Genomic DNA, 18958 nt, shown 5'->3' with positions numbered 1-18958 from the left:
AGCTACCTGTGGGACCTGGGGGAGGGGCTGGGACTTGTGCTGGCCCACTGGTGTTGGGGCTGGGTCCACGGGGTGCTGACTGTGGGGCCCAGGTGGGTGCCCTGGTGCTGGTGCTGGCCCACTGGTGTGTGGGGCTGTGTCCTGAGGTGGGCCCTGGAGCTGGTATTGGCCTGCCCCTAGCACTAACAGACTAGAGGGAGGACTCCAAAATGGCACATGCCAGCATCAGTGTCCTCATGGTAGAATGAGCTCCCCAAATTGTTTCTTATCAATGTCTATGTCCCAGGGGGAGTCCCAGTTGCCTCTCACCTCTCCAGGAGGACTCCAAGATCAACAAGTGGGTCTGACCCAAGCTCCTTGCAAATTACTGCCTCTGTGTTAGAACTTAAAGCATGTGAGTTTGTGCATGAGCTCTTTAAGAGAGGAGTCTCTTTTTCCTGCAGACCTTCAGCTCTCTCATACGCAAGCCTTGCCAGCCTTTAAAGCCAGACATTCTGGGGCCTCATCTTCCTGGTGCAGGACCCCTGGGCTGGAGAACCCAATGTGGGGCTTGGACCTCTTGCTCCCTGGGGAGAACGTCTGCAATTGTGATAATCCTCCCATTGTGGGTCACCTACTCAGGGGTGTGGGTCTTGACTATACCTCCTCTCTACCTCTCCTGTTCATCTTGTTGTGGTTCCTTCTTTATATCTTTAGTTGTGGAAAATCTTTTCTTCTAGTCTTCAGGTCATTCTCATAGATAGTTGCTCTGGAAATGTTTTAAGTTTTGGTGTGCCCATGGGGGGAGCTGAGGTCTTCTTACTTTGCCATTTTGGCCACACTGCTCCACGTTAATTTCTTAAAGTGGACCTTAGGTAACGTTCTTCCCCTTAGTTCTTCGCATCCCTCCTTTTATGGAGCTTCTCAGTTTAGAATTTGCTCTAGGACAATGTGCTGAGAATGCCTTACCAATTAAGAGGCTCTGCATATAGACATAGTTCTTATATTAAATACTGAGGATGAACAGAGAATCAAGGTAGACCCTCAGGTAACTAGACTTTTGTAATAGGTAGATAAGGAAAAAACTGCAGCTCCTTTTAGACATAAAATATACCAATATTTGTCACTTCCTCAGAACTCTCCTTGCATGGCAAACTTGGGAGTACTTAGCCTGCCTGTTTCCACCTACCCAGGCACACCAAGGGGAGTTTATCAGTAGCTCACCCCATGCATTTCTAGAGAACCTATAGTTAGCACCCCCTCCCTCCCATAGAATACAGGAGAAAGAAACATCAGAACCACAAAGTGATCTCAAATTGCATCCTTAGATGAACTAATCTAGATCTTTGCATATAAATAGGAATAGAAAATGAAAAATCATCAAACATCTGAGATAAATCAGTAGTATCGAAAGGAGGATGATATGAAAAAACAGGACCAACTTAAGTAAAAACAGGTAATTTTGGAAATAGATTATAACCTCACACAAACATATTTTTTAGTAATTGCAGAGATTGGGGATAATTTAAAATTCATAAACAAGACCAAGAGACTCTGAAAAATGAGTAATGAGAAGAGAGATAACAACAAAAAAATCAAGGGAAAGGCTAAAAATTTGGATGGCTATTGATGAAGAATAAGTCGTTTATCTGAAAGTTAAATTTGAAGTTTAATGTAAGACCAGAAAGAACGAAGGCAGGAAATAATCAAAGAAATGTAGATGAAAATTTTCCTGAGCTATAGAAAGACCCAGGTCTTTAATTTGTAAAAACTCACTATATACTAAGATGGGAAAAATAAAAATATACATCTACACAAGTCCTGGTTAAATTTCTGGACTGTAAAGACAAGGATAAAACCTCTAAAAGGCTCCAGGGAAGACGACAACAACAAAGTTACTTTTTTTTTTGAAAACGTGAATAATTATTTTTGTGATATCCATGAACAACTTCCACTCCTCATATTCCTAGAAGGGACTGATCTCACAGAAAATAGCACAGCTTGAAGTAATGAATTTGCTAAAAAGAATGGACTTCAGAAATATGAAAATGTCTTAACATCCAAGAACTACAGGCTTTACTTTTGTAGTAGACCATCTAAGAGAAGGTAAGAACCTGGACGCTGTCCATGACATCACGGTGGCATACCCTCATAACATTCCTCAGACAGAGAGGCACGTCCTCCTCAAGGACTTTTCCAAGGAAATCCACTTCCATGTCCACCGATACCCAATGGACACCCTCCCCACGTCCAAGGAGGACCTCCAGCTCTGGTACCACAAGTGGTGGGAGGAGAAAGGAGAGAGGCTGTGCTTCTTCTACTGGTGGGAGAAGACTTTTTACTTTATGGGACAGGATGTAATTCCACCTTGCAAGTCTGAGCCCAGGATCCTTCTGGTCAAATTGCTCCCTATACCGTACTGGACCCTGTTCAGCCCTGCAGTGGGCCTGCTCATCTATTTGTACAGTCTTATTCAGTGGTATTTTATAATCATCATTATCATCTTCGTGCCGTGGGAGAGAATATTTGGTGGACTAGAGATCACTGAACTTGCATGTTAATGTTTTTTAGACAAACAGCCACATTTAAATGCAAAGAAAAATGGGTAAGATTGTAAGGCTCACAGTCTAAAAACCTAGGGGATATTTTGTAAATTTTCTAAGCCTTTGTAAAATGAGATGCATTTTTGCATGACTACATGCATGTCAAATATTTCTTACTACCATCATTATTTGTTAAAGATATTTTGCACTTAGTTTTGTGGAAAAATATTGCTACACACACGATTTTTTTTTTCAACCTCTGAATGTAATTTCCACACTATGTATCAGGGAGCGGGAGCGATCCCTGTGAAGTAACTTAGGCCAGAGTATTAGTAAACAATCGTCAGGCTGTTAGCAGACAAGATACACACAAGATTGTCTTAAAGGCCCAATCCTCCTTCCTAACAAACTCTCCAGACTAGAGGCAGATTTGGGGCTCCTGGGCACTGGGCCAGATCAAGTTCTGGCACTTGACCGCGGAGGTGAGGGCCCTTCCTCCTGGCTCCCTCTCGGCACCCTCCCCACACTCCTTTCTATACCAATCAAACCCTTACGTTCTTCCTTAAGACCAGAAAACAGAAACCCTTTGTCCTTAAGCTAAACAACATTTTGATAGAAAGTCCTTAATTATTCATAAAATCTTGGCATTTAGCCTTGCGGTGACCTAGATGTCAGAAGACCACCGGTGCCCTCTACTCACCGGAAAATAAGACCTAGATGAGTCTCACAGAGCAACCACAGGCTCTCCACTCAGAAACCTTAGTTTGAATTTTTAAAGCTAGGAATTCATACCCTTTAGTTCTTCCATGTCTGCATAACCTTGTATGTTTAGTGCTGGTTTCTTCACAGCTTGTTGGCAGGTGTCGCTTTTCTGCATTAAAAACGGTGCTCATCAAGTCATTTACCATTTGAAAGGAAAGTGTAGAAGAAGGTTCTGGTACTGCCATCAGAAACTCTCTTTTGAAGTTGCGTCTTGGTTGAAATGTTTTTTAAAACCTGTGACATCCCGTGGTCGATTTTCTCCTCATAGGCAACTCCTCCCTCAGCTCCTGGCTTGTAGTGCAAAAAGACACTCTACTGAGTTGACGTTCCCCCATCCATTTAGGCCTTGCATGTGGGGTTCCTTTTAGGAGGACTCAGTTCTAGCCCAGTTATGCAGGGACCACGACTGACTCTTGAAAAACGAGCACCTCTGGCCGCCCGTGGTAGATGAGTGACTCGTTCCTACTGTAGACTTCGTGTTTCTCTTTTTACACGAGCGGCTCCAGCCAGACTTTGACTTTTAGAAGTTGTTTACATATGAGACATACATAGTTGTTGTGGCCACCCAACTTCAAGGGACACATGTCAAGTTCTCCAAGGGGTTTTTTTTCTTTTTTCCTTTTTTTAAGAAATTTTTATGGCAGCCATGGCAAGAAGTCTCCGTGCTCTCCATTGGCTGCTTGAGTCCCACAGCTCAGATGCCAGGTGCCAGAGTGCTGCACAGACAGGCTTCTTTGGCTTCAAACATTCCTGCAAGAATGCAGGGCAAAGGACGCGTCCGCAGGGCAACTGCACCGGCTCCTCGGACACCTCTAAACATACGGGCCGCGTGAAGCAGCCCAGGAGGTCTGCCCCGCCACGGGCCCTGCTGGCTGCCCTCTGCCCTCACGGGCTGGTGGTGGCATCGCTATCTTGCTGCCTCGGAGCTGCAGCGCTAAGGCGGCCGACCAAAGTTACTTTTTTGATAGATACTGCTGATTGTCTGCCAGCAACCATTCCTCAATCTCCTTTTTTACCTAGAAGAACTTTGCTTTTATCAGGTTCTACGCATCTTTAGGGAAGGTCGACTTCTTCCTCAAGGGGAGAACTGTGATGCTCTTATTTCCTTTGCAAGGATTGGTTTGGGCTTGGAAATGTAATTCAGTCTGGTTAGTGGGACATAAAGAGAAGTCTGTCTCTAGAGGAAAGCTTTGCCTTCTCAGATAAAGAGAAAAAGAAAAAAAAAATACAGTCCTTCTTCTACTGCAGAGTGTTGTTAAGGGTGCACGTGATTCCTGGAATTGTGGCAGCCATGTCTTGGCCATAAGGACATTTGGTCATCATACTTTAGATAGCATTACAACTGTAGGAAAGTATTTGGGTCGATAGCAACATTGTGAATTAATCCACACTGGTACTGTCGTGCCACTAGTCTAGTTTTCATTGTGAGAAAAGACTTTTTTTGTTGTCTTTGTTGTTTGTTTGTTTTTATACTATTTGAGTTAGGTATTCTGTACCTTGCAGCAGTAGCAGACTATACCTGCAAAAGATCAAGAATATGGGTGGCATCACAATTCCCATTTATAACCCTAGCTACTAGAAGACATTGAAAAATAGCTTCAATAATAAATGGTGTCTTAACGTAGAATTCTTTGTCTAGTCAAACTGCCATCAAGTGTGAGGGTAAATATTCGTTTTTGCAGAGGCAAAACTTCAAAATGTTCATCAGTTATACTTGCCCTTTGGAATAAAAAGGTGATTTGGAGACATGGTCATACAACATGAAAAAGGAATGGAAGTAAGAAAAAGGCATGCATTACCAAAAAACAAAAAAACAGTAAAAACTAAGTTTCACTGAGAAAAAGTGAGGGAAGTTAGAAATAAAATGAAAAAATTCTTATAGTAAACAATATTATCACAAAGATTTACTTTTAAGTGGCAAAGTTTTCATAATATAGGATTGTATTTCTTTCTCACTGTAAAAATATAGAAATAAATACAAGCACTTTACTATCAAAATCAAAGTGATAAAACTATAATTGAACTATGGTATTAATGACAGAATCAGATTATATTAAAATAAAATAGAAGATTACACAAAGATATACAGAAACAAAATGCGGAACTGTATTAAATAGAGTGGGTTGGAACAAAAATATAGTTAGTACATACTTACAAAAAGAAAGCTGATGTCAATATTATAAAAGGCTTAAGATATAATGTATTACATGAGAAAAATGGATATTTTATATTGAAAAAAATTAGTGAATCAGGAATTTTCATTCTTATTAATCATTATGTTCTCATTCTCAAAATACCAAGGGATATAAAGCAAAATCTTGTCAGAGAAATATACTAATCCATGACCTCAATGGGAGACTTTAATATACCTCTCTTAGAAATTTATAGATGAGGGAAACAGTAAGTAGGGCAATAGAAATAATTTGAATAACACAATCAGTACATTCAGTGTCAGAAGTATTAATATGTAACTTTATACCAGTAAACAGAAGGTATACATTCTTTTCAAATATCCATGAAACATTTATAAAAATTGAACATGTCATTTAAGCTACAAAGATAATCTCTATTAATTCCGTGTAGGAGAAATTACACAAAACAGATTTTCTAACTACAAGCAATAAAAATAGAAATTAAGCATAACAGTATATTGAAAATAAATGCATTCATTTCATAGTCAAAAAAAATTCTGACTTTTCTTAGAAATTATTTAAAAATGCATTTATCTAAATGGATTAAAGGGAATACTGAAATATATTGTTAAAAATTTTGGACAATAACAAGGTGGGTCACATATAAAGACCTAGCTAACACAATTTGCTGAAAAAAATTAAAGTCTTATGAGCTGTCTTCAATTAAAAAAAAAAAAAAACTAGCCATCTAAACCCAAGGAAAGGAGAAAAAGAAGCTAAGAAAGATAAAAGAGAGACTGATCAACTAGGGAAATAAAATCATGAATAAACATTAGGTGTAAGAAATCAGGTGCAAATACAGAGATTTAAAACTTAGAAGATTATGTGTAACTTCCTTCCAATAAGTTTGGAAATTGAGTCATGAAATTAAAGAAAAGATGTTTTTCTAAGATATAGTATTCTAAACCTAAGGAGAGGTAGAATACCCAAGCAAAACAGAAAACCGAAAAGTAGTGAAAAAGTTCACCATTAAAAAGGCATCAGACCCAAAGATTTTACAGTGATTTTACCAAATATTTAAATACATTGTTTAAAATATTCCTGAGCATTAAATAGAGGAAAGCTTCTATATTAGTCAGAATGCTGCAGTAACAAACATTCCAGTAATGTCAGTGGTTTAACATAGAAAGGTTTACTTCTCAATCAAATTAAATCTGTTGAGGGCACAGGCGAGACTTTCAGGCAGCCCTTTTTGATGTGGTGAATTAGCCAGTAGGGCTGCTCAAACATTGCGCCTCAAGATTTTAACCCCACCACCTTTATGTTAACTGCAAGACAGGATGGGAAAACATGGAGAACTGAAGGGGAGATAATGCCTTTCGAAGCTTCTCAACTCATTTCAAGATTAGTTCATGTCTAAGCCCAAACTATACATACACAAAATAAAATGCAATGAACTGAAAGAAAGAAAAATTTAGATCAATTTCCTTTATTAATAGAGATGCAACTACTTTAAGTAAAACTTCGATCAAAGTCAGCTTTGTAACATAGAGTTTATCACAGGAATGGAGTAGTTTTTAGTCATTAGTAATCTAACGAACTACTACTGTACTAAAAACAAAAAGTTTCTGGTAAGAATGCTTAGTAAGCTATAAAAAAATGAAAGTTCCTTTAGCTTATAAAGGATTTAAGTGAGATCTTAAAACTATAGAAAACTATGCTAGCAAAACCAAAATTATTGAAAATATTTGAAGTATTATAACTAAAATTGGACATAACAAAAGGAGTACACCTTCCGCACCACTGTAGGTATTTTGTAGATAGTTCTGTTCAGTGCAATACATCTTGAAAGCACAATGAATTTTAGATATTAAAGAATAAGAAAAATTTTACTTTTTGGAAACAACATGAAGAACTATCTGGAACCAGCTAGAGTCAACTAACTATAGATTGGAGTAAATAAGAGAGATAAGCACGGTGACACAAATTCAAATGGATAAAAGTGTGTTTATACTAGAAATTAAAAATATACTGGGAAAGGGCTTCCCTGGTGGTGCAGTGGTTAAGAACCCGCCTGCCAATGCAGGGGACAGGGGTTAGAGCCCTGGTCTGGGAAGATCCTACATGCCGCGGAGCAACTGAGCCCGTGCGCCACAACTACTGAGCCCACGTGCCACAACTACCGAAGCCCACGCACCCTGGAACCCGTGCTCTGCAACAAGAGAAGCCACCGCAATGAGAAGCCCGCACACCGCAACGAAGAGTAGCCCCCGCTCCCCGCAACTAGAGAAGGCCTGCGCGCAGCAACGAAGACCCAAAACAGCCAAAGATAAATAAATAAATAAATGTATTTTAAAAAAAAAGCATACTGGGAAAAATGTCACACGCACACACACACACACACACACACACAATTACCTGAATTAAAAAAAAAATGAAATTAAAGACAGATACTAAATGAGTCCTGAATAAATGTTGAGATTTTCTATGTTCCTGAATATGAGGACTTTGTTTTGTATAATATCTATTCACCCAATGTATCTATAAAATAGATGCAATCTGAAACACAATTCTAATGATATTTTTAAAAATAGAAAGTGACAAATTGATTCTAAGCTTATCTGGAAAAGTAAATGCATAAGAGGAGACAGTAACTTTTGGGGAAAAAAATGAGGGCAGTCTTTTGAAGCTGGATGTTAAAGCCAAAATTATTAAAAGACAATGCTGATAGGGCCTGAATGAACAAGTAATTTAAGAAGTAGAGAAGTACTCACGGAACGTATATGAATTTAAATAAAAAAGGTGTATTGCAAATCAGTGGGGAAAAAATAGACTATTCAATTAATTTATCTGATAATCCATTTATTTAGCAGTATAAGTAAAGCAGAATCTCTTTCCTTACCATATCCAAGAAAATTCTAGAGATATTAAACACTTAAAAATTATAAAAGCAATACAAAGGTACTGGAGAACATTTTTATAAATTTTTAACAAGAAAGGCCTTCTTAAAAAAGACATAAAACTCTAAAAGCCATAGAGCCATTTGTAAATATGATTTACGAATGTGATCATATAAAACTGGTGACCCTCAAATTGTTTATAATATTAAAAAATCCATGGACAGAGTTAAAAGGCATTTGAAAAATCTGGGCCAGATTTTTCTAAACATTTAGCAAAGGATTGATAAGTGTGCTGTATAAGGAGCACTTTTAAATCAGTAAGAAACACAACCAGTAGAAAAATTGGAAAATAATATGCACAGCAATTCAGATAACAAGAAATACAAATGGCTCAGAATAATTATGAAGAGTCTCAATCAAATGAGTAATGAAATTATATAGTTTAACCCATCTAATGGGCAATGTTAATATGTGGAACTAGGAGAAGTATGGGGAAATAGACACATTCTTCTTCTCTTGGGGTTAATTGGAACTGCTTTTTTTTTAAAATTTTTATTTATTTATTTATTTATGGCTGCATTGGGTCTTCGTTTCTGTGCTAGGGCTTTCTCTTGTTGTGGCAAGTGGGGGCCACTCTTCATCGCGGTGCGCGGGCCTCTCACTATCGTGGCCTCTCTTGTTGTGGAGCACAGGCTCCAGACGCGCAGGCTCAGTAATTGTGGCTCACGGGCCCAGTTGCTCCGTGGCATGTTGGATCTTCCCAGACCAGGGCTCGAACCCGTGTTCCCTGCATTGGCAGGCAGATTCTCAACCACTGCGCCACCAGGGAAGCCCTGGAACTGCTTTTTGATGGGCAGATTGATGGTATCAAAATTTCAAAAGCACATTTACATCAACTAAAAGATTTTGCTTCTGATACACAGTCGTCCCTCAGTATTCATGGGGAATTGGTTCCAGGACATCTTGTGGATACCAAAATCAGTGGATGCTTAAGTCCTTTATATAAAATGGCATAGTATTTGCATATAACCTATACACATCCTCCACTATACCTTAATTTGTCTAGGTTACTTATAGTACCCAACACAATGTAAATGATGGTAAATAGTTGCTGGTGTGTGGCAAATTCAAGTTTCGCTTTTTGGAACTTTCTGGAATTTGGGGGGGGGGGATATTTTCCATCCACTGTTGGTTGAATTCATGAATGTAGAATGCGTGGATATGAAGGATGTACTGTATATGCTCAGAATTATTTTTTGCAATTATATTTGTGATCATGGAAAAGTTTAAACAATTCAAATGCATATGAACAGGGAAATGGTTAAATAATTATAATACAGCTATACTAGAGAAGAGTGTGCAACAGCTAAAAAAAGTGAAAAGATCTCTAAGTAATTTATGTATTTTTAAGAAATAGAGGGAAGCAGCAGGATAACATAGAATGGTATTATTATTCAGTTCACATTAAAAGTCTGCTTGTATGAAAGTGAGTCTGTGTGACTGTGTCTATATCATCTTTATTTATTTTCTGTGTCTTTATCACATGTGGGAATGTATAGAAAATGTCTGGATGGAATACAGGCATACCTCAGAGATATTGTGGGTTTAGTTCCAGACCAACACAATAAGCAAATACTGTAATAAAGTGAGTCACATGAATTTTTTGGTTTCCCAGTGCATATAAAAGTTATGTTAACACTATACTGTAGTCTGTTAAGTGTACAATGCATTATGTCTAAAAAACGTACATGCCTTAATTAAAAAACATTTTATTGCTAAAAAAATGCTAGCCATCATCTGAGTCTTCAGTGAGTCCTGGTAGTAACATCAAAAATCACTGATCACAGATCACCATAACAAATGTAATAATAATGAAAATGTTTGAAATGTTGTGAGAATTACCAAAATGTGCCACAGAGACATGAAGTGAGCAAATGCTGTTGGAAAAATGGTGCTGATAGACTTGCTGGACGCAGGGTTGCCACAAATCTTCAGTTTGTAAAAAATGAATTATCTATGAAGTGCAATAAAGTGAAGCACAATAAAGTGTGGTATACTTGTATACTAAACTCTTAATGTTGATTTGCCTCTGAAGAGGTAAATAGGAGTCATGGTTTTGTGAAAAGGAATTTGTATTTTTGGTAATCTTTATTATTTAAAAAAATATGTTATAGTACATTAAAAAATACTGTTGACTACTGTATCCCCGGTGTCCAAAGAGTGTGATACGTAGAGTAGGTGTTCAATAATTAAATGTTGAATGAATCAAAGAAAAAAAAGATATTTTAAAATGATCCATAGTCTACCATAAAGGTATCCCTGGTCAATATGCTTTTATATGCAAATGGTAATAAAAACGACGTAACAGTGGAAAAAATGAAATGCAGAAAAAGTCTTTTCCTGTCTTTTGACCAATATTCTTTTATCTAAAGGTACTCACTAAGATTTACTCAGTGCCTTATTGATGCATTTTTTCTTTTGTTTTATTGTTGTAAACAAGGCTTTGATGACTATTTTTAGATTGGAATTCTGACTACTGGAATATGCATAGGGTTAATTTTTAGTAGATGAATTAGTAGATCATATGACATAAACATTTAAAATTTGATTAGAAAGGCATTCCAATGGTGTATGAGAATGCTGAGTTGTCAGTATCGTCTGTGGAGTCATCAGGGTTTTCCAATTTAAAACATCCTGTGGCTGTTTTGATTGGGATTGTATAAAATAGTTGAGTAAATTATGGAGAACTCATAATCTCACAGTACTGAGCATTTCTATCCAAGAACATGAAATATCTTACTTTAATTTTTTTTCTTCATTTCCTCCAGTTGATTTTTATAATAGTTTTCTTATGGGACCAGCACCTTTCTTAAATATATGTCCATCTGTTTATTGCTATCATAAAGGGTTCTTTTTCTTTTCATATATTTTCTGACAAATTCTTTGCATATTTGATGTTATTGATTTTTATATATTAATTTTGTAATCAATTGCTTTACTGAATTCTTTTTATTTCCTATATAGTTGATTCTCTCAGTTTTTTACATATGTAATCCTACCACCATTAAACAATGATTATTTTCCCCAATATTTTTAATCTAATTTTCTTTGATAACTTAATTGGATAGGACTTTGAGAACAAGGTTATAATGATATTTAAAATAATAATCATTCTTGCCTTGGCTTTAACTTTTTATTCTGTACATATTGCTTGAGTCAGTACAAAAGCTGTGCATTGCTTTTATGTTTAAAAAATACTTAAAATTTTAAAAAATATTTTCTTGTCTCCAAAATTATATCTTTGAGTAAGCCTAAGAAATCATAGCTTTCATGCTTTCCAACCAAACATTGTAACACTGAGTAAATATGATAAATAGCATTCTGAAAACCATTCCAGTCTTTGCTTTTTTTTTTTTTTTTTTTTTTTTTGTTACCACCAAATCCTGACACTAGCAATGGGCATTATAGTAAAGATGAAAGAAGGTAATCACCTCCTGGGGAACAGGATATAATTAGAATAGTGTATCGTTGTTAACATACCTACTGTCAGTGTAAGTACTGCAAGAGGTGGAAGTTACTGCCATGGTTCAGAACTGATCAAAGATGGGCATTAAGTGGATGACCATTAGCAAAAGATGAGTAAAAGGGTAGAAAAATGGAGAGCGCTTTAACTCTGGTGTTCATGCGTTCTGTAAAATAGTTGCCCAGGTTTGTTTCAGTATTTTGGGTGCTAAAATCAGAGCCGTTACCAAACCTGCATCCCAGAGAGAAAATGGGCCTAAAGAGTGTAAGTAATTCCATCATGGAGAAAAACATTCTAAAGCTCTGGTTTGGAAAGTTGATTTAGTTTATTACTTTGACTATCAAACATCTTAGTTTAAGAAATATTTCATTTGAGGTAAAAAACACATATACTCCTCTTATACTTAGTCATTCACAGTGGCACTCAGTATTCCAAAATATTCAAGCCCTTTTTATCCATCTTCCATTACCTGACCACTTTATTTTGCCCTGCAATATAATGGAAGATGTAGGGAAAACCTGAGAATCAGGTTTGGCTCAGAAGGTGTTTTAGACAGAATGGAATAATATTCCTTAGGAATTTATCCTTACAGAATTGTACAATTACTTAAAGATAGTAAGATACAGTGTTTAGATACCAAATCATATTTTGCAGGACTATTTTCAAGAAGTGATGTTTTTGATTTTGTTCTTCAGGATAAAGTAACAAGCCAGTCTTTATCAGATAAGCTTAAATAAAGCCTGCTAACTGCATTCTGCTATAAACAGATTATTATGTCTCTAATTTATTCTCGAGCTATAGGTGTGCAGAAAAATAATTAGTAATAATTATATTGGAGAATTCTTTATCCATTTTTGTTAGAAACTAATTTATCTCTCCAAGTACCCCTTAATTGTGTTTTGAATACAAAACTGTTTCAGTTTATTACCTAGGACTTCATTCAAGAATAAAGGAATAGAAGACTGCCATCAAAATTCTTCACTGTGAATTTCATGTGTGTCCATGAAGTAGTCCTGTCCATCCTCACCTGGAACTTATAGGTCCTTGAGGACTACTTGGCATCTCATTGGTGCTTCCTGCTGGAACTCTTCTGCTTTCAGACCTACCACAACCAGCTGTGTGAGTGCTGGCCATCGAGCTGATTTTTCCTGGGCTCCTCTACCTCTAATCAGGCACTGTTTGCACTCTGGTGATCACTATGCTGTTGTTGACTTCTTTGGAGACCACAATGCACCGAAGCCACCTTGCTTTCCATGCAGAGGTTGGGAAAATGCTCCTTTCCCACCTTTCCCTTCTTTCAGTTCAACTTTGTTACTAATACCTAGCAGAGCTCTTTGTTCCCTGTATTTGTTTCAAGTTGCTGCTGTAACAAACTTAGTGCCTTTATAACAACACAAATTTATTTTCTTCTAGGTTTGTAAATTAGAAGTCTGACCCAGGTCTCCCTGAGCTCAACCCAAGGTGTTGTCAGGGCCATGTTCTATTCTCAAGACTAGGGAAGAAACTGTTTCCTTGCATTTTCTGGCCTCTAGAGGTTGCCCACATTCCTTGACATGTGACCCCCTTCCTCCATCTCCAAAGGCAGCAGCAACATTGCATCTTCGATCATTCTTCCATAGTCACATCCCTCTCTGACCACTCAAGGAAGTATTCTTTACTTCTAAGAACACACGTGTTTAGATTTGGCCCACCTGGACGATCCAGGATAACCTCTCTATCTCATGGTCCTTAATCTTAATCATATCTGTGAAGTCTCTTTTGCCATATTCACAGATTCCAAGGATTAGGACAGGGACATCGTTGGGGGCCCATTATTCTAACTGCATTCCCCAGTAGCGCGCAGAGCTTTTGGTGTAAACAACTATTTTCATTGTGTTTTTTCAAGTTTCACTGGCCTTTGTAAGATTCAGGCATCAATCCTTTATTATACTTGAGGGTGGAATCTGTGAGACTGATATTCTGTGCTCTCATAATTCTCGAGTACAGTTCTAGTCATTGCCTGTTTACACAAAGATCCAGTTCTTGCCCCATTATGTTTTCTGTCTTGTCTGTATTTGCTGTATGTTGCCTCTGTGTTGGGCTTCCAGGCATGTTTGGCCTGTAGGAAGCACTGGTGGAATATTAGAGGGTTTCAGGAGTACGGAAGCTGGGATATTTCTAAAGTTCTTCTGCCTCAGGCAGCAGTTTCTGGAAGTGGCTGAGTCGTCAGGGTAGCAAGTTCTTTCTGAACAGGTCGCCCTTTGTAAACCCAGTCCCTGCCAGGTAAACCCTGCTGTGGTTCTAGCTCTCCCCACGTGTCCCAAGCTTCTGATTTCCGGTAGTACCACTTCTCTTCTGTGTTCCTGCAGTCCTAGAAGTAGTGGTGGTTTTCTGCTGTTTCTAACTATTCATTTACTCCACCAGCCCTGCTTCGCTTCTCATCTTTCTCATCATCTGTATAACCCCTTCCCAACATTAAGTTTCCTATGTTTAAAACACTGAGAGTGTTTCCTGTTTCCTCACTGACCTGGGACTGATACATAAAAGTGTACCCTCCTCTATGGACATTCAACCCAAACCCTCATACAACCAGCCGATCAGATATGCTCAGTCTGAATCCCAGGGCTGAGTATGGGTTCACCTCAGCGTCAGCCTCTGCTATGTGCAAACATAATTAGTAATTGAAAAGTTCTTGGTGCTTAATCTACTGGAGCCTCTTACATGGATTGGTTGAGTATTAGCAGAGAGATGCTAGAATCAATATGTTCTAGAAGGGAAAAACTGCAGTTTTAATTCTGTGTCCGTATAGCTGGGTGGGAAAACAAAACAAAACAAAATGTTATCATCTGGTCTACACAGAAACTAGAACTTCTGAAGAAAAACGGCCTGTGAGAAATTCCTGGTGCTAAGGAACTTTAATAGGAACGAGGATACCTAATAACTGAATTTGAAGTTAATTTGTTGTTATGCGATGAACTATGTCTCCTCAAAATTCATATGTTGAAGCCCTAACTCCCAGTGCCTCAGAATGTGCCTGTATTTGGAGATGGGGCCTTGAAAGAGGTAATTAAGTTAAAATGAGACCATTAGGCTGGGCCCTAATCTCATGTGACTGGTGTCCTTATAAGAAGAGGCAGTTTGGACACACAAAGTGACTTCAAGGATATGTGTGCACAGAGAAAAGGCCGTGTGAAGACACAGTGAGAATGTGGCCATGTGCAAGCCAAGGAGAGAGGCCTCAGGAGAAAACAAACCTGCTGACACCTTGATCTCAGACTTCTAGGCTCCGGAGCTGTGAGGAAATAAATTTCTGTGTAAGCCATCCAGTCTGTGGTATTTTGCTACAGCAGCCCTAGCAAACTAATACACTTGCATTTTGTGTTGTAGATCTCTTCCATTGCTACAAATGTCAGTATACTCTGTTGCATTCACAAAAGTCTCAGGTGAGGTATATTTTTCGAGGGGGCGATGGTATCACAGACGGATTAAAGGAAGAGATCTATGGTTTATGTCTAGATTAGTGAGTTCCAGAGTGAGGACAGCTGAAAGGAGACACTGAGATGGAGAGTTCCGCAAGAGCAGCACCGTGAGTACACTGATGCCCAGGGAAACGTATGCCCGTCTTGATGTGACCTCAATGCCCTCGCCCTCAAATACACACCTCACCCCCACCCTGTGAGAAATACTAGAGTTACAGAAAGAGACAGTAGGAGTTTCACAATCACAAGATGGTGTGCCCTAATCTACAGAGCCAAATTCGGTGTAAATCTTAAAGGATATTAGGCATGCTTATTTTTCTGCTGTGGTTATTGATGGAAATAGAAACTGCTGAATGGAGGAGCTGTGGAAACAGCGGAAGAAAGATGGAGCACTTTAGATCCAAGATGCATAAAATGGCAGTTGTCACGTGATTAATGAATCGCATTGCTCAGTGTTAAGTAGAGCAAATAAATGTATGAGGGAGGAGGAAAGGCTGCCTGTACAACCGCACTTAGGCTCTGTCCTGTCCAGGCCTATGTGGGCTAGTAGTCCAGGGGTGCCCTGAGTCAGAGGGGAGTGGCGCCCACAGGGGCACTGGGAGTGGACGGCGGGCCAGCATGGCTGGAGTCCCACCCGAATGGTTTCCTGCACACTTAGGATGGCAGCTCTCATAGGGAAGTACAGGTTGTCAGTATCATCTCTTTGCGTGCAGTAAGGTCCAGTTCAACAATTGAATTGGTGCTTTCTTGACACCTACTCTTTATCCAGATCTAAGAGGAATAGAAACAATTAAAAAACATGATATGGGGGCTTCCCTGGCGGCGCAGTGGTTGAGAATCTGCCTGCTAATGCAGGGGACATGGGTTCGAGCCCTGGTCTGGGAAGATCCCACATGCCACGGAGCAACTGGGCCCGTGAGCCACAACTACTGAGCCTGCGCGTCTGGAGCCTGTGCTCTGCAACAAGAGAGGCCGCGATAGTGAGAGGCCCGCGCACCGCGATGAAGAGTGGCCCCCGCTTGCCACAACTGGAGAAAGCCCTCCCACAGAAATGAAGACCCAACACAGCCAAAAATAATTAAATTAATTAATTTAAAATAATAATAATAATAAATTTAAAAAAAAAAAAACAAAAAACATGATATGGTCATCCCCAATAAGCTTTGTGTGTGAGTGTGTGTGTATGTGTTACACACATTTTATTTTTAAATTTTATTTTATATATTTTTTTATACATCAGGTTCTTATTAGTCATCAATTTTATACACATCAGTGTATACGTGTCAATCCCAATCACCCAATTAATCACACCCCCACCCCCACCCCCCTGCGGCTTTCCCGCCTTGGTGTCCATACGTTTCTTCTCTACATCTGTGTTTCAACTTATGCCCTGCAAACCGGTTCATCTGTACCATTTTTCTACGTTCCACATACATGTGTTAATATACGATATTTGTTTTTCTCTTTCTGACTTACTTCACTCTGTATGACACTCTCTAGATCCATCCACGTCTCTACAAATGACCCGATTTCATTGCTTATTATGGCTGAGTAATATTCCATTGTATATATGTACCCCAACTTCTTTATCCATTCGTCTGTCGATGGGCATTTAGGTTGCTTCCATGACCTGGCTATTGTAAATAGTGCTGCAGTGAACATTGGGGTGCATGTGTCTTTTTGAATTATGGTTTTCTCTGGGTATATGCCCAGTAGTGGGATTGCTGGATCATATGGTAATTCTATTTTTAGTTTTTTAAGGAACCTCCATACTGTTCTCCATAGTGGCTGTATCAATTTACATTCCCACCAACAGTGCAAGAGGGTTCCCGTTTCTCCGCGCCCTCTCCAGCATTTGTTGTTTGTAGATTTCTGATGATGCCCATTCTAACTGGTGTGAGGTGATACCTCATTGTAGTTTTGATTTGCATTTCTCTAATAATTAGTGATGTTGAGCATCTTTTCATGTGCTTCGTGGCCGCCTGTATGTCTTCTTTGGAGAAATGTCTATTTAGGTCTTCTGCCCATTTTTGGATTGGGGTGTTTGTTTTTTTTAATATTGAGCTGCATGAGCTGTTTATATATTTTGGAGATTAATCCTTTGTCCGCTGATTCGTTTGCAAATATTTTCTCCGATTCTGAGGGTTGTCTTTTCGTCTTGTTTCCTTTGCTGTGCAAAAGCTTTGAAGTTTCATTAGGTCCCATTTGTTTATTTTTGTTTTTATTTCCATTACTCTAGGAGGTGGATCAAAAAAGATCTTGCTGTGATTTATGTCAAAGAGTGTTCTTCCTATGTTTTCCTCTAAGAGTTTTATAGTGTCCAGTCTTACATTTAGGTCTCTAATCTATTTTGAGTTTATTTTTGTGTATGGTATTAGGGAGTGTTCTAATTTCATTCTCTTACATGTGGCTGTCCAGTTTTCCCAGCACCACTTATTGAAGAGACCATCTTTTCTCCATTGTATATCCTTGCCTCCTTTGTCATAGATTAGTTGACCATAGGTGCATGGGTTTATCTCTGGGCTTTCTATCCTGTTCCATTGACCTATGTTTCTGTTTTTGTGCCAGTACCATATTGTCTTGATTACTGTAGCTTTGTAGTACAGTCTGAAGTCAGGGAGTCTGATCCCTCCAGCTCCGTATTTTTCTCTCAAGACTGCTTTGGCTATTCGGGGTCGTTTGTGTCTCCATACAAATTTTAAGATTTTTTGTTCTAGTTCTGTAAAAAATGCCATTGGTAATTTGATAGGGATTGCATTCAATCTGTAGATTGCTTTGGGTAGTATAGTCATTTTCACAATATTGATTCTTCCAATCCAAGAACATGGTATATCTCTCCGTCTGTTGGAATCGTCTTTAATTTCTCTAATCAGTGTCTTACAGTTTTCTGCATACAGGTCTTTTGTCTCCCTAGGTAGGTTTATTCCTAGGTATTTTATTCTTTTTGTTGCAATGGTAAATGGCAGTGTTTCCTTAATTTTTCTTTCAGATCTTTCATCATTAGTGTATAGGAACACAAGAGATTTCTGTGCATTACTTTTGTATCCTGCAACTTTACCAAATTCATTGATAAGCTCTAGTAGTTTTCTGGTGGCATCTTTAGGATTCTCTATGTATAGTATCATGTCATCTGCAAACCGTGACAGTTTTACTTCTTGTTTTCCAATTTGTATTCCTTTTATTTCTTTTTCTTCTCTGATTGCTGTGGCTAGGACTTCCAAAACTATGTTGAATAACAGTGGTGAGAGTGGACATCTTTGTCTTGTTCCTGATCTTAGAGAAAATGCTTCCAGTTTTTCACCATTGAGAATGATGTTTGCTGTGGGTTTGTCATATATAGCCTATATTATGTTGAGGTAGGTTCCCTCTATGCCCATTTTCTGGAGAGTTTTGATCATAAATGGGTGTTGAATTTTGACAAAAGCTTTTTCTGCATCTATTGAGATGATCATATGGTTTTTATTCTTCAATGTGTTGTATCAGATTGATGTGAGTATATTGAAGAATCCTTGCATCCCTGGGATAAATCCCACTTGATCGTGCTGTGTGATCCTTTTAATGTGTTGTTGGATTCTGTTTACTAGTATTTTGTTGAACAATTTTGCATCTATATTCATCAGTGATATTGGTCTGTAATTTTCTTTTTTTGTAGTATCTTTGT

At 38.4% G+C, this 18958-nt stretch overlaps 1 pseudogene; it reads left to right on the top strand.

The window, feature by feature from the left end:
• The first annotated feature begins 406 nt into the window (after positions 1-406).
• Positions 407-4117, top strand: LOC137765923 (lysocardiolipin acyltransferase 1 pseudogene; annotated as a pseudogene).
• The last annotated feature ends 14841 nt before the right edge of the window (positions 4118-18958 follow it).

Source organism: Eschrichtius robustus, chromosome 6, assembly GCF_028021215.1.
Source record: "Eschrichtius robustus isolate mEscRob2 chromosome 6, mEscRob2.pri, whole genome shotgun sequence".
Classification (NCBI taxonomy): Eukaryota; Metazoa; Chordata; class Mammalia; order Artiodactyla; family Eschrichtiidae; genus Eschrichtius; species Eschrichtius robustus.
The sequence above is the reverse complement of the archived record's forward strand: the minus strand, read 5'-3'. Positions and strand labels throughout refer to the sequence as shown.